Source organism: Heterodontus francisci, chromosome 12 (genome assembly GCF_036365525.1).
Source record: "Heterodontus francisci isolate sHetFra1 chromosome 12, sHetFra1.hap1, whole genome shotgun sequence".
Lineage (NCBI taxonomy): Eukaryota > Metazoa > Chordata > Chondrichthyes > Heterodontiformes > Heterodontidae > Heterodontus > Heterodontus francisci.
Window position 1 is genome coordinate 67,430,044 of NC_090382.1, and position 21,523 is coordinate 67,451,566.

At 40.4% G+C, this 21,523-nt stretch overlaps 1 long non-coding RNA gene across 2 annotated transcripts; it reads right to left on the reverse strand.

The window, feature by feature from the left end:
* Positions 1 to 314: 314 nt before the first annotated feature.
* Positions 315 to 14,740, reverse strand: LOC137375613 (uncharacterized). Of its 2 annotated transcripts, none has more exons than XR_010976042.1 (3): positions 14,577 to 14,740; positions 3,673 to 3,868; positions 315 to 1,695 (listed from the first exon to the last, which is right to left on the reverse strand). It is a non-coding gene; the product is annotated as an uncharacterized lncRNA (long non-coding RNA). The 2 variants fall into 2 exon arrangements; XR_010976043.1 differs by lacking the exon at positions 14,577 to 14,740 and adding an exon at positions 6,439 to 6,514.
* Positions 14,741 to 21,523: the final 6,783 nt, after the last annotated feature.

Sequence of the window (21,523 nt, forward strand, 5' to 3'; positions counted from 1 at the left end):
GCTTTGAGTGAAAAACAGCTCTACACATACATGTTTAAAGATATGCATGGTGCACTGTTTACCAGCCTTCTACTTTTCTAATGAATGTGAAGACCTAATTCATCATAAACTCTTCAATTAAAATGACTACACCAGTTTGTAAACCATTATATATCCTTTATCCTTCAAGGGTTTTCAGAATCTATGCTTATATGTTGACAGCTAATAGTTAAATTTAATTTATAATTATTGGCTTGAAGAAATGTATTTATAATCAAAAAATTATAATAGCAGCACATCTTCATATCAATTTATTTAAGTCAACAGAAACGGAGTAAAATGACACATGACCACCTCTTGGAAATCACTCTTTGAGATTCAGTGTTAAAATGTGCATGCATAATAGCATAATTATGTCAAATCAACTGGGTTTGTATGTTCTTTGAATAATATAAGATACTACAAGTTCAGTATTTGTTTAGCTTTCCATCAATACAAACATTACTAATTCGTCCCTAATGCCAGAACTTCTATAAACAAATACTGTTATCTATTTGCTTTTATTAAAATTGCTTTACCAAGGATTTTAAACATAACTGGTATTTTTCAATACAGAATTACATAGATTTGGAATTGAGAAGCGTAGAGATTTATAGCACAGGTGCCTATTTGGTCCATTATGTTTGTGCTGGCTCAATGCAAGAGCAATCCAAAACTAATCTCACTGCTCTGCGCTCTCCCCATAGCCCCATGTCAACTTCTGTTAAAAATATTTACCAATTGTCCCTGGAAATGTACAATGGTGTCTGCCTCAACCATTCCCTGTGACATGTATTTCATGCTCTAACAATCATTTGCATTGTTACGATCAGGTGAGGAGGGGTCGAAGGGCTCCCCTCTTGTCTCTCTCCTTGTTTGACCACAACAGGTTTATTCATTTTTTAAAGTGGCTATGCTTGCCAATTCAGTGAGTGTTTAACTGTTTACATGCTATGATCATAAAAGGACCAATCGGACAGGTTTTCTTGAGTTTAACAAAGAGGTTAGCTTTATCGTACTTAAACTGATAAATTAATAAACTATGCTCCCACTTTTTTATACTTACACACACACACACACACACACACACACACACACACACACACACACACACACACACACACACACACACACACACACACACACACACACACACACACACACACACACACACACACACACACACACACACGTACGTTACAGAGTAGGGAAGATAGATTGGTCAGATTAGAGTCCGGAAAATAAAAAGGGGTATACAGTCTGTGGAGACTCGGCTGGCTTCCGGCTGAACTCGGTGGTCCTGTGGCTTCCGGCTTGCAGATGTGGCCAGCTGATACAGGGTTTCCCTGGAGACAGCGATGCAGATGATTTCCTTTACTGGGTCTCTTGTCTGCAGCAGTGATGGGCCTAGTTGGTTGCAGCCAGTAGGCAGGGTTCGAAGCTTGTAAGGTGGACTGGAGAGGAAAAGAGAGAGGGGGGAGATACCCCACTTGGGTCGTCTAGTCACTGGTTAGCTACTTGTCTCAGTTGCTGCAGAGAAAACACCAGCTTAAATGCACAGAAGATGGGCCTGCCACATGACCGTCACCCAGTGATTCAACATGATGGTTCAGTGTGTATTCCCTCTTGCAACTTAATCAGTTCATGTCCAGGAATGCTCTTCTCTCAACCAGGGTCCTATTGTTCAAGTAATTAGGTTTTAGTGGTTCATGTCCAACAGTTTAATCTCCTAAGTGATTTCCTTAATGCCTTGTTAATAGGAGCAGGCTAGATAGTTCACTCAAAATTCCCCAGGTCATTGTTCTGGAGGGGACTGGGCAGACAACTAGTCTCCACCTCAATGCATTGGAATGCGGGGTATAGTGACGGAAATTAGAGTGGCCATTTTAGCTGCTCGTAAAGTCACCTCTTATATGTTCCTTTTTTCCTATTTTAATATTTAATTCAGGTTTCCAGCCAGTGGATTAAAAAAAATCATTCAGCATAGTACATTTTTGTGCAGCATAAAGAAATTTATCCTAATCACTCTTAGTGATGACCCTTTGAATTGATGACTCTTTGTTACTGAATTCTCAACTAGAAAAAAGGTTTTTCCCTATTAGACTCAATCAAGTGTTATGAAAACCTCTTAAATCTCCTCTTCGCCTTCTCTGCTACAGCATATCTCGAGTGTCTCCCATCCCCAGTATCATTCTAGTAAATCTACATTTTCTCTTCGTGGCTATACTGTCTTTTCTATAATGAAATACCCAAAACTGTGGTTTAGCTCATGCTTTGTACAAAGTTATCATAATGTCTTCACTCTATGCTCCAATTCTAAAAGCAAAACTGCTGTTAATCTTTTTACAGCTTCATCTACCATCATCCACACATTTCAATGTCTTTCTATTGTATCTATACTCCTATTATTCTTACTCCAAAAATGTACTCTCTCATACACATTAAATTGCATCTCTACCTGTCTGTCCATTTCTTCCTCAATGTTTGCTAAACAGTCTACTTTTCTGTTATCAGCAAACTTTAAAATTCTGCTTTCTATACACAAGTTCAAATCATCTACATATACTATGAACAAATACAGACCCAACACTGACCCTTGGAATACACAACTTCCAACTCTCTTCGCCAACTACATGCTGCCTTCAGTTTTAAATGATTTCAGTGTGCAGCCAGCCCTATTGATTGGCTGGACACCTGAGCAGGGGGTCAATATCATGAATGGCTACCTCTTTTATTTTGACCAATGACAGGTATTTATTATGTTAAAAAGTGCCCACTTCTTAAAAGGGGCACCACTAATAAATTGTAACAAAAAGCACCAAAACTTCAAAGGAAACAAATCAAATTAAAACAACATTCCCAGAAGTTATGATGCACTTCAGTCCCTCCAGTGCCCACCGGTTGCGGAAGACCTCTAGCATAATGGCAGACACTATATGCTCCCTCTCTAGGGACACCAATCATGAGTGGCTACCACCAGTTAAAACATGAAACCAAGTAGGGAACAGGCTATTTTTGATCTAGTATTATGCTATGAGAAAGAGTTAATTAATAACCTAGTAGTGAAGGGGTCTATATGGAAGAATGACCATAATATGATAGAATTTTGTATTGAGCTTGAAAGTGATTTAGAGAAGTAAAAAACTACAGCCCTTAATCTAAGCAAAGTGTTACAACCAGGTGAGACCAGCATTTCCTCTCCGCCTTCACCTTGTCTTACCATAACAGGGTTTAATTTTAAAGACTGTTTTTTTAGCTCCCCCTTGTGAATCCTTGTTCACTAACTTCCAATTGTAAGGCAAAGAAACTAGCCAAACAGGTTTTTTTAGGTTTAAAGAAAAAAGGACTTTATGAAACTTAAACTCTAATGAGGTTAAGAATTAGAACATTACAGCGCAGTACAGGCCCTTCGGCCCTCGATGTTGCGCCGACCTGTGAAACCATCTGACCTACATTATTCCATTTTCATCCATATGTCTATCCAATGACCATTTAAATGCCCTTAAAGTTGGCGAGTCTACTACTGTTGCAGGCAGGGCGTTAATGCCTATGGATACGCAACGCACCCATACTAGCATGCCATACGCGATACACACGTGCAGATAGAGACAGAAAAGAGCAGAAGAAATAAAGTGGAAAAGTTTGAGGCAATACCTGAAGATGCTTCTGGTTACTGTTCTTCGAGCTCGCTGTAAAGTCCTTGATTGTAGGTAGGTCTTGCTTTTCATTGGGGCCCAGTATTCTTCTTAAACCTTGTTTGATGTAGGAGACTTTCTGTCTTGAAGTTCATGTATCCTCAGTGGGCCCAGAGGCTTGTGAGAAAGAGATGGGAGCAGACATTCCTTGAAGGCTAAAAACCCCACAGAAAAAAAATGTCCAATTGTGGTTAACAAGAGGAGTTAAATATAGTACTAGATCAAAGGAAAAGGCTTATAATGTTGCCAAAAAGAGTAGTAAGCCTGAAGATTAGGAGGATTTTGAATTTGGCAAAGGAGAACCAAGAATTTGATAAGAGAAAAAAGAGAAGACAGTAGACTAGCAAGAGACGTAAAAACAGATTGTACATGTTTCTATAGGTATGTAAATAGGAAGAGATTAGTGAAAGTAAACATGAGCTCATTAGAGACAGAGACAGGTGAAATTATAAAGGAGAAAAGGAAATGGCAGAGACATTTAACAAATACTTTGTGTCTTCACTGTAGAAGACACAAAAACATTCAGGAAATAATGGGAACCAAGCATCTCATGAGAATGAGGAACTTAAAGAAATCAACGTAAGTAAAGTACTGAAGAAATTAATGGGATTAAGTGTTGACAAATAGTCATGCAGGCTCCCACCTGCCAAGAATGAGGAATATTCATTTTGCCAAATGAACAATAATTTTAAACTGTTACTGGAGTGAAGAAAGAACTGGTTAAAATAACCCACAATGGATCCTTGGCTGGAGAGACATTTTTGCATATTAACAGACAGTACTTGGAAAGGACAAAGGGGCTACTCCCTGCTCCAATTTAATCCACATTGTATTTTTGATTACCAGACATTGAGGGTGGAGGAACTCGCATTCCAGGTTAACTGCTAAAATGGCCGAATACACAAACAGAAGACGTGGTCAGACCAGTTTAGTCACATGACAAACTGGCTGTTGGAAGAGTTTTGAACTGAGTTTTAAATTGGCCGCAAGGAATTTGAACACGGAAAACTCCTGGCTCCTATATTGAGAACATCTCTCTCCGGTCTGCTCTCATCTCTTTCTCACCGGCTTTGGAATCCATTGAAGACCCCAAGAGAGAAAAGTCTCCTACAGTGAATACGGTTTAAGAAGAACACTGGGCCCCAATGAAAAGGAAGAATTGCCTACAAAAGGACTCTACAGTGAGCTCAAAGCACAGTAATAAGAAACTCTTCAGATACTACCTCAAACCTCTCCACATCTTTTTTCTTCTGCTCTTTTCTATCTCCATTTGCACGTGCATATCACATATGCATGCTAGCGTGGGGTGCGGTGTGTATCCGTAGGCGTTAACCGAATTAGAGTTTAAGTTTGTAAGTTTTAATAAATTTCATTTTTCTTCTTTAAACCGAAGAAAGCCTGTTTGTGCTCATTTTTTTGCCTTATTATTGGAAAGCAGTGAACAAGGATTCACCAAGGGGGAGCTCAAAAAACGGTGTGTTTAAAATTAAATCCTGTTACAGTAAGACCAGGTGAAGGCTGAAAGGGACCCTTAGACCTTTCTCATCTGTTTGTAACACAAAATCTTGGCTCTGCCAACCTGCATCCTAGGGTTTTAAAAGAGGTAGCTGCAGAGATAGCGGATGCATTGGTTTTGATCTTCTAGAGTTCCTTAGATTCTAGAACAGTTGCCAAGGTTTGTAAGGTAGCAAACATAACCACATTATTTTAAAAAGGAGGACAAAAGAAAATTGGGAACTAAAGGCTAGTAGCAGTCGTAGGCTGCTGCTTCTTCTTGTCCTGTTGCTACACCTTCCCTTGCCACTGCTCCACGAAGGCTCTGGAGAAATCTGGGTGACAGAAAGTTGGGTGTAGTCTTGTTGAAGGATTCTCAGGCTAGACAAAGCCTGACATGGACCACGATGTGAATGTTCCTTCTGTGGTCCCCAGTAGTAGACAAAATGCTAGAACCTATTATTGGCAATGTGGCAACAGGTTACGTAGAATATCATAAGATTAAGCAGAATCAACACAGATTTATGAAAGGGAAATCGTGTTTGACAAATCTGTTACAGTTTTATGAGGATGGAACTGGTAGGATGGATAAGTAGATGTAGTATTTTCAAAATGCATTCGATAAGGTTATTACACAAAATTATGATTAGGAGTAATATATTATCATGGATTAAGGTTTAGTTAATGGACAGAAAACAAAAAGTAGGAATAAATAGGACATTTTTGAGTTGGCAGGCTGTAACTAGCAGGGTACCGCAAAGATCAGTATTTGGGCCACAGCTATTTACAAACTATATTATTGACTTAGATGAGGAAACTGAGTAGGACATATCCAAGTTTGCTGACAATACAAAGTTAGGTGGGAAAGTAAGCGGTGAGGCAGTCACAAAGAGGCTGCAGAGGGATATAGACAGGTTGGGTGAGTGGGCAAGAATATGAGAAATGGAATACAATGTGAAGTGTGAAGTTACCCACTTTGGTAGGAAAAATAAAAAAATATTTTTTGATTGGTGAGACTGGGAAATGTTTGCATTCAGAGGGACCTGGGTGTCCTGTACATGAATCACAGAAAGTTAACATGCAGGTACAGCAAGCAATTAGGAATGCTAATAGTATGTTAGGTTTTGTTACAAAGGAATTGGAGTATAAGAGTAAAGAAGTCTTACTACATTTATACAGGGCATTGGTGAGGCCACACCTGAAGTAGTGTGTGCAGTTTTGGTTCCCTTACCTTAAGGACATACTTGGACTACAGGGATGCAACAAAGCTTCACTAGACTGGTTCCTGGGATGAGGGGATTGTCCTATGAGAAGAGATTGAGTAGATTAGGCCTATATTCCCTGGAGTTTAGAATAAGAGCTGATCTAATTGAAACATATAAAATTCTTCAGTGGTTTGACAGGATAGATGCTGAGAAAATGTATCCCCCTCACTGGGGAATCTAGTACACGGAGTCACAGTCTGAGAATAAGGGGTCAGCCATTTAGGAAAGGGTTGTAAATCTTTGGAATTCTCTACCCCAGAGAGCTGTGGATGCTCAGTCATTGAGTATATTCAAGACAGAGGTCGATAGATTTTTGGGTACTAAGGAAATTAAGGGATATAGGGATAGTCCGGGATGGTGGAGTTGAGATAGAAGATCGCCATGATCTTGTTGAATGGCACAGCAAGCTCAAGGTGTCAAATGGCCTAATCCAGCTCCTATTTCTTATGTTTTTATTCCCTAGTCTACACTACTTAAAGCTAACCTGCATCTTGTAAAGGGGAGGTCCTGGCAGAGGAGAGGGAAAGTAGGAGAAAGGTCCTGCATTCACATGGGGGCCAGTAGGCTCTCCAGACAGATGCTCAGACGGCAGTGGAAATAGATAACAGTGGCGATTAATTCCAGGAGTAAAGCCCCAAGGACCTGGATGCAGTGCCACAAGAAGTTCAATGACCTTACACAGGTCAAAATCATCTTCAAATGTCATATCGTACCAACTGCAACACTAGCCTCAGACACCCCACAATTCACCACACTCCCTCAATCACCTACCAACAATCTCTATCAATCAGGTCTTATACCTGATATTCATATGCTCCACTATACCTTCACACACTTAGCACTGCTGTATAAAAACAGAAAGTGCTGCAGGTCTGGCAGCATCTGTGGTGAGAGAAGCAGCGTTAATATTTCAGGTCTGTGTCCTTTCATCAGAACGCTAACACTGCTGTATGCCTCATACCCACATCTCACAGCTTGCATATAGTACCAATTATTCAACCATAACAACCACATCACCCAAACAGATTGCATGGCACTCATTGACACACTTCCCTCTCTCTTGCAGGACAAGATGGCACACAACCGGAGGCAACAGGAGCTAACTGAAGACACACAGGTGCACCTGTATGTCCTGAGCACCATGGGGGAGAAGGTATCCCATTGTTGAATACCAATTGCTGAGGCTGTGGCCAGCGGAGGGGCTGAAACCATTGAAGATGACAATGTCCTCATACTTAATCCTCCTCCTCACATCCCACTTCCCCCTCATGCCTCACTATTTTCTGATGTGCAAGATGGTGTAAGCATGCACCTCTTATAAGCAAGGAGATGAAAGGCTTTTGGGGGTAGGCAGGAATGTGGAGTTGAGGTTACAATCAGATCAGCCATGATCACATTGAATGGCAGAGCAGGTTCGAGGGGCCGAGTGGCCTACTCCTGCTCCTAATTTGTATGTTTGTATGTTACTTTCCCCCTTTCCCCACTACAAACTTACTTTATGCCTTTCTCCTTTCAGATAACTAAGAAGTGCAACCTGGCCAGGTTGTGGAGGAAAAGCAAGACATCATCTGGTGACCTATGTCTCAGCTTCCATTGCAGCACAAGCAGCTTCCACCAGAAATCTGAACGCTGCATGGAAGCTCAGATGGCTATCTGCTGCCGTGCAAGGTCAGACTGTTGCCACCATGGCTGTGGATTAGTGTGCAAAGGGGCTTGCAGATTACTAAGATTGCTGAGGCATCACCCTACCGGAGTGTCAGTGGCTCCTTGGAGCATGAACCTGCTGTCTTCTCTCAGGATGACAGCATTCATCAACCCACTGCTGCGACTCTGTTAGGACCCAGCCCAGACTGCAACTGCCCAGGCCAAGATGATAAAAGCTGGCTCAGAGGTGCTCAAGATCACTTCCAAGGCCAATTGTAGTTTCCTCCATTGAAAATCAGCAGCCTTCCACCAGGCATGCTGCAGTCTCTGGAGTAGCACTGCATAGGAGCATTAGGACAGGCAAAGCCACATAGAAGACAAGCACTAAGGGAATGCATAAGGGTAGTTACTTGACTTTTGGAGATGGAAAATTTGTTCTGTAGTGGCTTTTATTTTTTTTATTGTGGCCAAGCGGACACTGTGATGATCAGTGACAGACAGATGGTGTGGGACTATTGGTGAAGGGGAATAACAGTTGGAGTTACTGATATCACATTTGGATGCATTCTTCACAGACAGCCTATGCTCCTGAGCTGCTTGCCAAAGAGCAGGTTGCAAGTACTGCCCCCTCACGCTGGCGAGATTGTGGTGTACTACATGCTGCACAAAGAATCTTAACGCACACTCTGCCAAGTACTGCAGGGCTCCTCCAGAGCAGACCAGGCAGCAGAAGCATTGTTTCAGCACTCCTAATGGTCTGCTCTATCATACTTCATGTGGCATCATAACTTTCATTTTATGCATGCTATGCACAAGTGTGTGGGTTGCGCACTGGAGTAATCAGTCATGTGGTCAGCAAACAACTCTTGTCGCCCAATAGTTATGCTTTGGATTGCCATGGTGGCTCAAATGCAGCTACCACAGCCTACTACTACAAAATGATAGCATCATAACTCCTGCCAGAGTACTGGGAATTGACCTGCATGACTCTCAATGGTCACAAACCAGCTGGACATTGAGGGATTGGAATCTTTTTTAATCTACCAATTAGTCACTTCTTCAACAACTCTACAAAACTTGTCACTTGTGATGGTATAGCTCAGCTGGGAGCTTTTGGTTGGATCCCACTGCCTCTAACCATGAACCCTGTCCCTCTGCTGTTTCTCATCTGTTGTCTTTTCTTGGCTTCCAAGAGAGCTGCCATTTTTTTCTTTCAGTTTCCTTCTCATTTAATTGCCCCACTGGAACCCATTTTTATTTGTTCTATCTCTGCTGCATCATCACTCTGTTTTCAAACCACCATTATCTTCGTCCTCCTCAAAAAACATCTCTCCTCAGACCTTCTGTCCTCTCCAAGTACCACCCCAGTTGCAAACTTCCTTTCCTCTCCAAGATCCTTGAACATGCTGTTGCCTCCCAGCTTCGTGTTTTTATCTCCTACAAGTACATATTCAAATCCTTAAGGGTTGATTGCACTAACCTCCTCCAATGCTTCTCCCCCATTATTCAGCTTCATAGACTGTCCTCATATGTCTCCATTCCTATTTATCCAAATGTAGCCAGATAATCTCCTGCAATGCCTTTTCTTCACACCTCTGCAGTCCTCTCTTACTCTGAAAAGATCTTTGGCCCCCATGCTGCCCTTTAGCAATATGACTGATAGACACAGGGTCAGCTTCCACATGTACACTGACACTCAATCCTAGCTCCCCACCACTTCTCCTAATCTTTCAACCATTCTTTTGTTATCAGACTGCTTGGCCAACATCTAATTTCAGATATGTCAATTTCCTCCAGCTCAACAATGAAAAGACCAAAGCCACTGTCTTCAACCTTCACCACAAATTCCTAGTCAATAATTCCATCTCTTTCTTTGGCCACAGTTTGAATCATACTGTCACCCTTGACCATCTTGTTCAACCTTGAGCTGAGCTTCAACCAATTTTCTCCATCCCAAATACTTTCATTTCTGTATATTTCCCACTTCTGCCTCTCCATCTCTGAACCTTTAAGTCGAGACCCAACTACTCGAATGCTTTCTTTGCTGATCTTCTGTCATCCACCCTTCATAAACTGAAACCTGCCCAAATTCTGCCATAGAGGGGTTTGAGCATTTAGATGTTTGACAATTTATTTGATGCATTTTGTGCTAGTTTAATTCTTCATTCTTTCTTGCCAATATTTTGTTCGTAATTGAATAAGCAATGTTTTCCTGGAATTTTTTATGCAATTCCTCGTGGGACATTCATAGTTGTTCCTATCATCTGAAAAGAATATGTTAAGAAACTAGGAGAGTATCCACCAGCCTTTATTAGGTTACAGTGCACACATTTAGGCATTGTAAAAAAAAAAATCAATGCAGCCACTGTCTCAAGATCAGTAACTTCTTTTGATAGTTTTCAAAATCTGAACTTGCATCCAATTCACTTGTAGCCACTGTTTCTTTAGTTTCAGATCTGTCCTCTAGGATGTCTCTCATCACAGAGCTTTGTAATTGAAACACTCATTCATTCAATGAAGCACATTTTCGCTCACTGGTTTCTCAGCTTGCTTTCTTTTCTCATGAAGTACATTCTGCCACTTGCTCCAACACCTGCTTTCCAGCCTGCTATTTGCAGCTAACATCTCTCTGACAGAACACATAGCCTAAGTACAATAAAAGTCACAATAGACTGTGCAATTCCAAATTCAACAATTTCCCCAACCTACTAGCACCTGACATTTTTGCCAGCTTTGACTCAGTTGGTTAATCCAGCAACCAAACAGAGCGGTAAAAATTAATCTAAGAACTTTACCAACACACTGCTCAATTTGGAAACTAGAAGAGATAAATCTCTCAACTGATCAAAATGTGGGTTGAATGAAATTCAAGTAGGCTGGAAAAATTGATTATAAATTCATGCAAAAATCTCAGTATAAACCATTCTATGAATTACAACAGACAAAGCAATTTATGAAGAAACTAGATAACCATAAAAAAATCTTTTTTAAAAATCCAGTGTTCAAGTTGAGCTGTTAGTTTAAGGAAATTTGACAAGGTGTTTTGGAAAAAGTACGTACTGTATAATATGAATAGAATTTTGGAAAGAGAACAAGGTTACTTGTTTCTTGGGGAAGTGTACCAAAGTAATAGGTAAATAGCACTACAAACATTCCATTTGGGAAACCTGTATCTTTCAGTGTTAGTAATGTGTGTAACCTTTTATTCATGCCTATCATGTGATACATTGCCAATCATAATACAGCAAATATCCTGAAGCAAATTGCTGTTATCTTAAGGCTGCTTGGCATCAGCAATAAATATCAAACCACACTTTTGATTGACTTTGTGAACAAGACCACAGGAGATCTAATATTGTATTTATAGACTTACACACATTTGGAAGAGTATTTGATATATATCAATCAACTACATTCAGGTTTACATATATAATGCAACTAGGTGCTTTACTGCTGCCTTTTCATGAAAAATGTTTGACGATTTATTTTTGTTTTAAGATGGAAAAGAGCCCTTCACAAATCCATGCTCAATCTCTTACATCAACTGTTATTTGTCCAAGTGCTCAGTCACTCGGTCTCTGATGATGGATTGCTAAAACTTCCTCATAATTAATGCTAGACTGAGTTTCAGTTACTTGGTTTTTCAATCCCAACCTTCTTAAATAATGGAGTAACATTTACAATTTGCCAATCCAAGGACATAATTATTGAATCTAGAGAGCTTTCAACAATTATGACATTCATCTGCAATTTCCTCATCTGGGCTGAGGCCATTTCAAGCAGATAGCTTGGCATGTCAACTCCAAGCAGTACAGACATGGACAAAATTGCAAATGGCACACCACACATTTCTAGTCATTTCACAATTGAGGGAAGCCTGACCAGTTGCACTCCAGGTTCCCACTACCACATGGGATACAAGATAGTCGAAGTAAATTTCCCATAAAAATGAGATGCTTGGACCACTTACGGGAGTAACTGACAAACTGAACCGGAGAAAGGATCTACAGCAGAAATGATTTCATAAGTCTAACAAAAATAAACATAAGCATTAACATACTAGTGGACTATACAGTACATTATTTTCACTCAAGTGCTTATGAACAGTTACAGCAAGATTTAATACTAGAAGTAAAAACTAATTATGCTATTGATTTAAATTATAGAATCATAAAGTTTAAGGCACAGAAAGAGGCCAGTTGGCCCATCGTCCCTGTACCAGCTGAAAAACAATCCACCTATTCTAATACCACCTTCCAGCATTTGGTCCATAGCCCTGCAGATTACAGCACTGTAAGTGCATATCCAGACTCCTTTTGAATGAGGAAAGGGTCTCTGCCTCAACTACCCTTTCAGGCAGAGAGTTCCAGACCCCCCACCACCCTCAGTGAAAACATTTTTCCTCATCTCCCCTCTAATTTTTCTATCACTTTAAATCTACGCCCCCTCGTCACTAAGGTGAACAGACCCTTCACCTCCACTCTATCCAGCCCCCTCAAAATTTTGTACAACTCAATCAAATTTCCTCGCAGCCTTCGCTGTTCCAAGGAAAATAACCCCAGTCTATCCAATCCTTCCTCATAGCTGCATTTTTCCAGTCCTGGCAACATCCTCGTAAATCTCCTCTGTACCCTCTCTAGTGCAATCACATCCTTTCTGTAATGATGTGACCAGAACTGCACACAGTACTCAAGCTGTGGCCGAACCAATGAGTTATACAGTTCCAGCATAACCTCCCTGCATTTGTATTCTCAGCTAATAAAAGGAAAGGATTCCATATGCCTTCTTAACCCCCTTATTGACCTGTCCTGCTACCTTCAGGGATCAGTGGACATTCACTCCAAGGCCCCTTACTTCCTCTACACCTCAACATTTTCCCATTTATCATGTATGCCTTTGCCTTGTTTGACCTCCCTAAATGCACCCCCTCACACTTCAAGTTAAATTCCATTTGCCACTTTTCTGCCCATCTGACCAGACCAATATCTTCCTGCAGCCTACAGCTATCCTCGTCGCTATCTACCACACGGCCAATCTTTGTGTCATCTGCAAACTTCTTGATCATGTCCCCTACATTTATGTTCAAATCTTTAATATATACCACAAAAAGCAGGGGACCCAGTATTAAGCCCTGTGGAACACCACTGGAAACAGCCTTCCAGTCGCTAATACACCCATCGACAATTACCCTTTGTTTCCTGCCACCGAGACAATTTTGTATCGAATTTGCTGCATTTCCCTGGATCCCATGGGATTTTATTTTTTTGACCAGTCTGCCATGTCTACCTTGTCAAAAACCTTGCTAAAATCCATGTAGACCACATCAACTGCACTACCTTCATCTATCTTCCTTAGAGTCATAGAGAGATACAGCACTGAAACAGACCCTTCAGCCCACCGAGTCTGTGCCGATCCCCATCAACCACCTGTTTATACTACATTAATCCCATAATCCCTACCACATTCCCTCAATTCTCCTACCACCTACCTATACTAGGGGCAATTTACAATGGCCAATTTACCCATCAACGTGCTGTGGGAGGAAACCAGAGCACCCAGCAGAAACCCACAGTCACAGGGAGAATTCGCAAACTCCACACAGGCAGGACCCAGAACTGAACCCGGGTCACTGGAGCTGTGAGGCTGCAGTACTTACCACTGTGCCATCCTCATTATTCAATCAAGTTGGTCAAACAAGATCTTCCCTTAACAAATCTATGCTGCCTAATTTTCAGACTACTCCTGAATTTTAATATCTATAAAAGCAAAATACTACAAATGCTGGAAATCTGAAATAAATACAAGAAATGCTGGAAATACTCAGCAGGTCTGGCAGCATCTGTGGGGAGAGAAGCAGAGTTAACATTTCAGGTCAGTGACCTTTCATCAGAACCTTTAATGATCTTCAAAAATATACAAACCAGAAATATGACTAAGTATCAGTTACTTTTGTATTAGACCCCATCACTTTGAAAATTTACTCAATAACTTAAACAACAACCTTTGTTAACATTATGAGGTCGAGCCTGCCAAAAACCAAAATATTATTGTACTGTATTAGTAAATCCTACAGAAAAGTATTACAGACCAGGTAACAATCAGATATCCAATTAGTACGGGACAGGCATTCCTCTGGTTCTCCCTTCCTCAAACAGAGCTCTGAGTCATCATCACTAAAAAGGTGGCACAGTCATCCCAGATTTAAATGGGTTTTCCTGCAATGCAGCTTTTGAAAGCACACAGGTACCAATTCCAAATATAATACAGCGCTGGTTTAGAATATACCTCGATTAAGGGAGGAAAAATAACCTGTGAAATAAAGTACTTATTCTGCACGCTTAGGAATCTACAACACCTTTCTTGCGCATTTTTAACTCTAAAAAGGACCGTCCTCCTCCCAGTGTAATGTGACCGAAAGCAAGGAGCAGCCGGTGACAGTTAATTCAGACAGTGAACTCGCCTTGGTCAATCTTTAACCAGAGCGTTCTTCAAAAAGTATTAAATTTCCCACTCCCACTCCTTCAATAATCTCTACGCACAGATCTTTCCAGGCACTGACCGCCGTGCTTTTAATAGCAGCCACGTCAAAATCCCGGACGTCGCCTTACCCGAGGCGTAGCAGAGCGCCTGCGCACTTGGCCTGCTGGCGGGCTGGATCACGTGGTCCGCGGCAGGCTGCATTACGTCAGCGGGAAGCCGTGAGTGTAGCAGAGCAGCAGTAGAACAGGTGGAGTGGAGACAAAGCGTACCGCACAGGTAAGCTCAGGCTGGCAGCGCCTAGCACTTCACTGCCAACTCGAGTGCTGACAAAAGCCCGATTGTTAGTTTAGAATCAGAGCTTTTTCGTTTGTCATGGCAAGGGTGAACTCTTTTGAGAGGAGGATATAATTTATTCGTATTATATACTCCTTTGGGACGTTTAAAATAACCCTTTATCCTGTTGGTCCTTGTTGATATGGTTTTCCCCCCTAAATTGCTGGTTAGGAATATTTTTTCAACACGTGACCCCCTGACCTATTGACTTTTTAATCTATCGACTTTTTAATCTATCAACTATCCGTTTAGTTTGTTTGTTCACGCTTGAATTTAAAAATCGCGATGGCGTAAATCCGTTTGGCTCCTGATTTTTTTTCTCTCCCTCTGTTCTGTTAATTGGACACACGGATTAAAGGTGGCTATTGTGTTTGTAATGGAACCATTAGCAGAAAGATATTTTGAAATAATCCGTTTGAAGCTAGTACGGAATTAATTTGTATCCCAGGTTGTGGGAAGAAGGCACAATGTACAGCTAACTGTTCTATTTATTTTTAAAAATCGCTCTTTAAAAATGATCGAATGATTTCAGGAGTAACTACATAAAAGTGAGATGAGAAAAGGTCATTCTGCCATTGCGCTTTCTCATTATAAAGTTCCTCATATGTTTGTCTCTGACGCTGCCAGGCTAAATATTTATCGGCTTTTGAATAAATAAATTATTCTATTTTAAATTTATTTTTCGGTGCTTTCCATTTCTATTCTCCCCCCCCCCCCCCCCCCACTTCCTCTTTGTTTTCCTGGTTTATGTTTTGTGTCTTTGTGGAAATTGGCATTTTTGTGTTGAACCTATGTTAACAACTGCAGTTCTAGATATTTGTAATGCAGTTGCATAGGAGCATAGGACTAAGGAGCGGAATAGGCCATTCGGCCCTTTGAGCCTGCTCCGCCATTTGATAAGACCATGGCTGATCCGGTTGTGGTATGTTACAGAACTGTAGCCGGTTGCATAATTGCAGAATGGATTAAGAATTCTTAGAATCCTAACCACTGCTTGTACGATCTTCTCCCTCCCCGCTTTCTCCACCCACCCCCAAGCCATTTAAAAACGCGTGTGGAAAAATGAAGTAAAATAGGTCTATAGAATGTTTATATACTGCGCTAAAAAAGCAAATCATATCCCCATATGCTATGCTGAAATTAAACTAATCTAGCAGTTGGATGCAGTTTTTCTGCATAACAAGTTTTACCAGATGCTCCCATTCTTGGCTGGGGTTGTAAGATGGTGCAGTGATCTGTCCCTGTATACCTGGCTAATTTGAGGTTAACTGGAAAATACTGAGGAAATTAAGCAGAGATTTCAAATGGAACAATGTATTTTCTGAAGGCAAAATACTGTAGATGCTGGCAATACTCTGCAGGTCAGGCAGAATCTAAGGCAATGTTGGAGTTAACATTTTGCATGTGGACCCTTCATCTAAACTTGGAAATTAACATTGAAGTTGTTTCAAATTTCAATGTTTTCCTTAGCTGCTGGAAACAATTCTAGTTTATAATCACAGGTGGAAACTAAGCTCATTTTTAAAGTCATGATATTTTGTACAAATTCAAATTTGATGAAATATTTTTTCTTTGGTTTCAAGTCACAGAAGCACTTCAATTTAGCATCCTACATGAACGAGAACCCACCACCTTATCCTGGGCCAGGCCCAACTGGTCCATATCCAGCTTATCCACAGCAGTATGGTCCAGGCCCTAATGCTGCTTACCCTGGTTATCCACCTGCTCCAGGAGCACAGCCTGTATATCAAGGGTATCCACAGTATGGCTGGCAGAATGCACCTCCTCAACCAGGAATGGTTTATGCAGAAGCTCCAAAAAACACAGGTATGATTAATTTAACTTTTAAAAATTCCATTTAGTCAATCAATTTTTAACGGGTTATTCAAAATTAAATTCCCTAGTTTCTAACTGTATAATTCCCATTGAGCTGAAGTTTTAAAGAGATGTGAAAGTCTTTAAATTGTATCTGTAGGTGAAAACTTAAACACTATTAAGATTCCTTTTTATTTTAAACATATGTACATTTGATTATCAAGAATCTACCCAGAGATATCCTAACCTCAACAAAACATATGGCAAAGCATTTAACAATAGTCGTATGATACCCTGTACAATTGCTTTTAAAAATCTAGATTATTTATTTAAAACATAAAAATGGTTAATTTTCTTGATTTAAATTAGCAGCAGTGTTCTGATGTGAAAGAAAATGTTTGTTCTATCATATACGTTCTTATGATTCTCATCAACTTTGATGTATATCCCATATCAAAAACTTCATCTTTTTGAATTTTAACCATGTATAAAACATCAAGGTTGTCCTGAGATTCTTCAAATCCAAGTACAACAACAAGTTGCATTATATAGCACAGTAAAGCATCACAAATGAGGTGTGACACTGAACTACATGAGATATTAGGACCGGGAATTTGTCAAAGAGGTAGGTTTTAAGGAACACCTCAAAGGAAGGGAGAGGGAGAGAAGTTTGGGGTGGGGTGAATTCGAGTTTAGGGGCCAGACAACTGAATGCATGGCTTCCAGTGGTATAACAAATGGAACTGGATGTGCACGAGGCCAGAATTGGAAGAGTGCAGAGATCTTGGAGGGTTATCAGATTGGAGGAGGGCGGCGCAGTGGTTAGCACTGCAGCCTCACAGCTCCAGGGACCCGGGTTCGATTCTGGGTACTGCCTGTGCGGAGTTTGCAAGTTCTCCCTGTGTCTGCGTGGGTTTCCTCCGGGTGCTCCGGTTTCCTCCCACATGCCAAAGACTTGCAGGTTGACAGGTTAATTGGCCATAATAAATTGCCCCGAGTATAGGTAGGTGGTAGGGAAATATATAGGGACAGGTGGGGATGTGGTAGAAATATGGGATGAGTGTAGGATTAGTATAAATGGGTGGTTGATGGTCGGCACAGACTCGGTGGGCCGAAGGGCCTGTTTCAGTGCTGTATCTCTAAACTAAACAGGTTAGAGGTAGTCAAGGCCATGGGTGGGATTTTAAAAACAAGGATGAGAATTTTAAAATCAAAGTGTTGTTTGACCGATGCTAATGTAAGTCAGTGAGCACAGGGATGATAGGTCAGTGGGAATTGGTATGAGTTAGGATGTGGTCAGTCTGCAGCGTTTTGGATGATCTGAATTTTATGTAGGGGGTGGAAGATGGGGAGCCAGCCAGGAGAGCAATAGAATAGTCAAGAGAACACCAAAAACCTGCAAGTTCCCCTCCAAGCCACACACCATTCTGACTTGGAACTATATTGCCATTCCTTCACTGTCGCGGGATCAAAATCCTGGAATGCCCTTCCTAACAGCATTGTGGGTGTACCTACACCATATGGACTGCAGGAGTTCAAGAAGGCAACTCACCACCACCTTCTCAAGGGCAGTTAGGAATGGGCAATAAATGTTGACCTAGTCAGTGATGCCTACATTCCCCCGAACAAATAAATTAAAAAATAAACTAAGGCATGGGTCAGAGTTTCAGCTGCCGATGAGCTCAGGTGGGGGCGGAGTCAGGCAAAGCTTATCTCGAGGTCAGATAGGGGTCCAAATTTGTCAATGGTTTTGTTCAGCCTCAAAGTAGTCAGGGAGAGGGATGGAGTCAGTGGCTAGGGAATGAAGTTTGGTGGGGACTAATGGGGCCTAATTTTAACTCTGCAAGTGAGTGGATTTTGAATGGGTTAAAATTGGGCCCATAGGGGCTGATTTGACAGCAATGCAGTTGAATGCTGGAGTCTTTAGTACTCAGTTACCATAAAGTGTGGACCAAAGCCTACCAAATTTTGATAATATCACCAAGATGGAAGATATGGACCTGTGAAATTTGAGGTCAAGATACAGTCTGACTGGCTTAGAACAACATACTGCTTCGTACTCTTTAAGGTTTTTGCATATTTAAGAAATGTAATGTCTTTGTTATTGTCTTTGTGCTAAAACTCGAGTTGGTCTTCACAATTTTTGATAAAACTAGGCAAAATTGTATACTTAACTAGTTATATAGAAAATTGAGCGTTTCAATCACTCTCTTACTCTTCTAAATTGATCAGAGGAACCAATTGTGGTATTCTTGTACATAAATAAAAGCAAAATACTGCAGATGCTGAAAATCTGAAATAAAAACAACAAATGCTGGAAATACTCAGCAGGTCTGGCAGTGTCTGTGGAGAGAGAACTTTCAGATCAGTGACCTTTCATCAGAACTGGCAAAGGTTAGAAATGTAATAGGTTTTAAGCACACAAAGCGGGAGTGAGGCAAGAGATAACAAAAGGGAAGGTGTTGATAGAACAGAGGGTCACAGAGAATAACTGACAAGAAGGTCATAGAGCAAAGGATGTGTTAATGGTGTTCTGAAAGACAAAGCGTTAGTGCAGAGAGGGTGTGAATTGACAGAAAAATGAACACTGGTATTCTTGTGCATTGGCTTGAATTCAAGAAACTCTATTTATTTATTTTATTTAGAGATACAGCACTGAAACAGGGCCTTCAGCCCACCAAATCTGTGCCGACCATCAACCACCCATTTATACTAATCCTACACTAATTCCATATTCCTACCACATCCCCACCTGTCCCTATATTTCTCTACCACCTACCTATACTAGGGGCAATTTATAATGGCCACTTTACCTATCAACCTGCAAGTCTTTGTAGGGCATCTCTATAAATAACCGTACAGGTTTTAGTCCTATGTAGTGGGTAGCTGAACCCAGCTAGGTGTGGAAATTTGTGTTATAGTTAACTTCGACTTCTGTTCCTTGCTTTGATGGTACTCGTAGTATTATTCATAATAAAAAGTTGTTAGGTGATAATCCTAACTGCTTTGAGTATAATGTATGGGATACATGTGATTTATTGACTGGAATGTCCCTAGCCTCGACTATAATGAGTTACATAGGCAGTAGGCTTATAGTAGCTGGAAGTTTTGAGGGGGTAGTAGCTTTGACTGTGAACAAGCAATGGTTATAGTAAAGTCACTAGTTTTAAAACATTGCTGTTGGCTGCCAGTGAGAGTCTCACATTGTGTAATGAAGGGGTATTTTTTTTCTATTGGTAAAGAAATCTGTGATTTCACTAAAGAATTTATTCAGTGGCACTTATTCAGTGACACATTAATGGTACAATCTGTTGTATTTAGATTATTTCTGGTAAAGTTATTTGCCAGCTTTTAAAACATAGTTAGATAAGAAAAGTTACTTATTAGCTCTGTGTTTGAAAACTAAATATAATTTATCTTGTACAGTCATAAACCATTATAGACCGTACCAGGAACAAATTGTATAGCCCAATTATATGTACACAGCTAGGTGCCCTACATTAGAGAATAACTCATAAGAGAAGATAATTTGAAGGGAACATGGATCAAAAGATGGCTTTATTTTATCTTTGATATAAAAAAAATATTCAGGTAATTGATCTTGAGCCTGTAATCTGAAGCATCAGGTGATGGTAGTGAACAACTTGAACCTTGCTCTTTTGGATTTGATGTTAGCTAGCTATCTTGCTAAGATATTACAGGTTAGAAATCTTACTGTCCTATCACATGAATCTAATCTACAGAAGTTACCAAATTTTTTAACTGCTTTGAAAATGTGGCCCACCTAGGTTTCTTTCCCTAATGTTTTTCTCCTTTCCAAAAGGCATTGATTGCAGGAACATGATTTCATGTGACCAGTATTCCTCCAATATATCACCTAAGTAGCTATTCTTCGTGCCTGAGCTTTGACAATGAGGGTGTTTAACCATGGTGGTCATCATGGCTGTCTCAGACTCTTGCTTTCCCCAAGTCCACGCATTTGCACTTTCTAGCATGAGTCATTGGATAGTGATCAAGACTGGAACAATATGTTGAGGAGCCAACTAGGGAACAGGCTATTTTAGATCTAGTATTGCATAATAAGACAGGGTTAATTAGTAATCTTATAGTAAACAATCCTCTTGGGAGAAGAGGAATCATAATATAGAATCACTTCTATTCAAGGGCAATTTTAGGGATGGGCAACAAATGCTGACTTTGCCAGCAATGCCTGCATCCTCTGTATGAATTTGAAAAAAAAACTCCTATTAAGTTTGGGTCCAAAATTAGTGTCTTAAATTTAAACAAAGCCAATTACAGAGATATGAGAGGTGAGTGGCTGACGTAGATTGGGAAATTAGATTAGAAGATATGACAGTCAACAAGCAATGGTAAATGTTTTGAAGAAACTATTCATAAGGGAATGGATATTTATTGAGAATTGAGAAATAAAAACTGCACTGGAAAAGTGGTACAACAGTTGCTAAGTGGAGAAGTTAAAGATAGTGTTAGATTAAAAGAAGAGGCTTTTAATTTTGCCAAAAAGAGTAGCAACCCTGCAGATTGAGAGGGTTTTAAAAATCAGAATGACTAAGAAAGTGATAAAGGGCGAGAAAATAGAATATGAGTTAATTAGCAAATATTAAAAACAGATTGTAGGACCTTTTCCAAGTATGTAGAAAGAAAGAGGTTAGCGAAGTTCAACATGGATCCCTCAGAGGCAGAGACGGGACAAATTATAATGTGGAATAAGGAGATGGCAAAGACATTAAACAAATAATTTGTCTGTCTTCACAGTAG